Source organism: Arvicanthis niloticus, chromosome 4 (assembly GCF_011762505.2).
Source record: "Arvicanthis niloticus isolate mArvNil1 chromosome 4, mArvNil1.pat.X, whole genome shotgun sequence".
Classification (NCBI taxonomy): Eukaryota; Metazoa; Chordata; class Mammalia; order Rodentia; family Muridae; genus Arvicanthis; species Arvicanthis niloticus.
In genome coordinates, this window is record NC_047661.1 from 81705886 (window position 1) to 81710166 (window position 4281).

The 4281-nt window shown below is 43.2% G+C and overlaps 1 long non-coding RNA gene across 1 annotated transcript; it reads left to right on the forward strand.

Annotated features, from left to right (window-relative positions):
* The first annotated feature begins 676 nt into the window (after positions 1 to 676).
* On the forward strand, positions 677 to 3578 carry LOC143441897 (uncharacterized). Its single transcript, XR_013109650.1, has 3 exons — positions 677 to 901; positions 1129 to 1252; positions 2611 to 3578. It is a non-coding gene; the product is annotated as an uncharacterized LOC143441897 (long non-coding RNA).
* Positions 3579 to 4281: the final 703 nt, after the last annotated feature.

Consider the following 4281-nt stretch of genomic DNA (forward strand, 5'->3'; position numbering starts at 1 on the left):
GCAGTGTGAGTCTCCTAGAAACAAAAGGCACATTCAAGAGATATTTTCTGAAGTAGATCCTAAAGTATTTGGTCTCTGGCAAAGGAAAAAAATTAAAGTTTGTCTATAGAACAGCTCAGAAGGTTTAGGCTTTTTGTTAATTAGGGAGAGTGAGAGTTAGCAGAAGAAAGACAGTGGCTGGGTAGGACACAGAGAAGTCTGTGGCCAGGGTCCTGAAGTCCAGGGCAGGCTGAAATCTGTCTCTGAAGTTCAGTGTCTAATGGTGTTGCTGCCAGTCACTCACAGGGACAGGTGAGCCAAATTAGTCAAATTTCTCCGTATTCAACATGGGCTAGAAACTTCAACACCAGTGAAAGAAGTCCCCCCCCCCCCCCAGCCTCAATAAATAAAATAAATAAAAATGGTGTTCAAAGATCCCTGCTTCATTCTTTATATTTTATTCATATGAGTACAGACACAGCAGACAAGAGCATCAGATCCCATTACAGATGGTTGTGAGCCACCATGTGGTTGCTGGGAATTGAACTCTGGACCTCTAGAAGAACAGTCAGTGCTCTCAACCACTGAGCCATCTCTCCAGCCCTCTAAAAACAAACAGAAAGATGGGAGGAGGAGGAGCAGAGCTAATCCTCTCCTCTTTGATCTTTGAGGATGTCAGCTCGCCTCACCACAGAGAATAACAACACAGCTCTGGCAGGAACCCCAGTGGCCTGCCCAGCATTCTTTCCACCAGTGTTCCTCAGGTCTCTCAGGTGGAGACACTGGGCTGGAGGCTCAGGATGAGGCCTTTCCTTGGCTCCCTATGCCTGGAAGGAGCCCTGCAAAGAGAGTTAAAAGGACTACTTTAGGGCTGTGGTCACTTCTGTACTATGAGTGGCCATGGGAAAGTCACTTCAGCCCCGTAAGTCACACTAGATGTGTGTGTGTGTGTGTGTGTGTGTGTGTGTGTGTGTGCATTTTCTTAACTGCTTGGCACTGATGTAATTCTGGGACTCCAGGTATACCCAGATGACACCTCCATTGAAAGAAGCAGTGTTTGCAAAAATCATTTCCTTACCCCATAGGTCCTGATGGGTCAGATGGACCAACACTGAAAGATCTAAAACTGTCACTTTCTATTGTATCAAGGACACAATTCTGGAAGTCTGAAAACGAGGTGTGGCCTTAACAAAACCTAAACTGCAGGAGGAGAGTTGGAAGCAGTCACTGGGTAGAAAATTGAATGGCTGTAAGAACTTAAAGAAAGAACAAGGTAAGCCTGGACTGCATGGCTCAGCTGATGAGTGAAGTCAGACTTGCCGAAGGGTGCTAGTGAGTTCTCAGGGAGAGTGAGCGAGGTCTTGCTGGGATTCTGAAGAGATGAGGCCTTCTGTGTCACAGAAGGACTTGGCCAACATTGTCTCCTGTAGTGTACCTACCTAAGACACTCTTTGAGGTACAACCTGGTTTCATAATGCTGTTTTGTTAAAGTGTGAGGGGAGAAAGAGGAGCAAAGAAAGACAGGGTTGGTCTGGGTTTTAAGGTTCTGAATGAATATATATATATATATATATATATATATATATATATATTCCAACTAAAGATTCAACTCAAGTACCCTGGGGCACAATGATCAAAGGGTGAGCTGGGTCAGATCTGTCACCTCCTCTGTTAAAGATCTCAGAAGGGCAGAGAAAGGGGTGGTTCTCAGAACCAACTCAGAAAAATGTACATGCCCAGACTCTATTAGAGTTTAAAGATCTCTGATGCCACATCTAAAATAAAATAAAATAAAATAAAATAAAATAAAATAAAATAAAATAAAAAGAGCTATAAAAGATCATTATCTCTCAACCATTAACAAACTGCTGTTATCATTAGACTGCTGCCAACAGTCAGCCAATGTGACAGACAATATAAAATGAGCAGAGACCTTTAAAACTCCAAACTTCTACAATCATAAAGAGTCTAGAAAGCTGAAACCTTTCACTGCAAACACATGACACCCTCCCTAAAGGAGAAAGGATGCTTCAGCAGGGGCAAGACCTTCAGGGAATGTCTCTGGGCTGAGATGGACTGACTTCTGAACAAGCAAGTTACATTTGCCTGGCTGGGTTTCAGAATCTGTGAGCCAATGAGTTTACATAAGCCTGGGTCTCTGTCTTTTGAAACAGAAGTATCTATTTTAGTAATCTTGCATCTATGGCCTCTGCTGCTCGGGTTTACAAGGACAGATAACTCCTGCCCTTAGTTTCATGGTCCACAAATTGAGAAGAATCGTACTAAGAACTGTGCTTGAGAAATGGTGACTGAAACTGTGGAGCTGGTTTGAAGGAAAGATTCTGAAGTGTGAGCTGATGCTTTAATAGAATCATGTCTTTTAGGGATTTGGGTGGTATTGTGCATGGGTACAGAATGTGAATTATTAGTAAGTGAAAGAGATACCATGGTACCCACATTCCAGAATGTTCCAGAACGTTCCAGAATGACTCCAACTTCCTGGGTTACACATCCTTGTATAGACATCCCCCCTACTGTTTTTAGGTTTGTCTGAGACAATAGGGTAGGGCAGACGTAACAATGTGTCACTCTGATTTGGAAACTGTTGCTCTGCTGTTTCTCCTTTCTCAGATCTCCCATTCAGGAAATTTGGCTGCCATGTCTTGTGCCACCTTCCAGGCTTGCATCCTTGAGGTGTAGAAGGCCTAGCCATGGCCATGCAGTGACCATGAAGAAAACTCCCCACCCCCAGCTAAGCCATAAACATGGACACATAGATCAAAGCAGTAAGTGGAAACAAAAAAGAAGCCTGTGTCATATGATCCATTGGTGTTTTGCCAGCACATCAAAGCTGTCATGTGAGGAAGGGAAAATCTAACGAAGGAGACTGGAAAAGGTGCCTGCTGTATATATGGAAGAAAAGTCAACCCCATAATTAAAGTTAATTATAGGTGGATCATATACCTAAATGTCAAAAATAAAACTATAAAGCATCCAAAAGACACTAGAAGATCTTTGCAATCTACACATGCAAAAGTGTCTCCGTCTGAGATAAAAATGAAGAGCTTTGACAAATCCTAACACCTGTGCTCATCAACAGGCAGAAGAAAACCACAGATTGGTGTTGCTCTTAGACTTGACCAGAGAATCTTCTTGCTGTGGGTAGTGGTCAATGCAGAGACACTTAGCTTTCCAAAGTGCTGAGAAAACGCAACTGTGACAACTCACTCATGGAGGAGACATCTGTGAGAACCCCTCCCCTCACCCCAAAACTCAGGGAACACTGCAGAAGAGGAGGCAGAAAGAACCTAAGAGTTGGTAGCCTGGGGTGCTGTGAAATTCTGTCCTCTGAAGAGGACATGGCTGTGCCACACATGATTCACAGCAACTGTGGTTAGCTGCACAAGAGCAAGCTGATTAAAATTCCAGAACGGAGGGAGCCAGTGGAGGGAGCCAGTGGAGGGAGCCAGTGGAGGGAGCCAGTGGAGGGAGCTATTGGCAATTGATGGTTTGCTGGAGGAAAAGGGGATCACCTTTCTTGAGACAGGATCACTGACAGGTTTCCCATCCCCCATGGAAACCCCATACCTGTGTGCATATGGGGAGGGAGGAAGGGAGGGAGGGAGGGAGGGAGGGAGGGAGAAAGGAACAGAGGGAGACAGAGAGGGGGAGGGAGGGAAGGAGGGAGGGAGGGAGGGAGGGAGGGAGGGAGGGAGGGAGAGAGAGAGAGAGAGAGAGAGAGAGAGAGAGAGAGAATGTTAAACTAGTAAGGACATATATTGGGGCAGGCCCAGGATATATGGAAGAAGGGATGAGGGGCATAATTAAAAGGCACTATATACACCTATGAATTTTCAAAATAATATATATAATATATAATAATTATATAAAAATATATAATATAATAATAATTAAAATGTAAGTATATTTCAACAAATACTTTAGATTCTAAATAGCTAATTTTTAAAAAGCAAGAAACATACTGGAATAAAATAGTCACAATATACATTAAAGGACATATTAATTTCAATGACCTTACAAAATAATAATATAAAGACAATCCAGTTTACTTTAAGTGGGCAAGAGACGTTAGCATATACTTAGCTGATGATAATATAATAATATAATAGTAAAAATAGGAGGCTCGGGACCAACAGTCATCAAAGCAGTAACAGTAAAATCCCTAGATACCACCACAGCTACCAAAATGGCTCAAATGAAAAGGCCTGGCATGTAGTGGAATGGGAGCCTGTGTAAAAAGTTGGACCCGAGGATCCCCTGGAGGGAGGACTAGATTGCTGC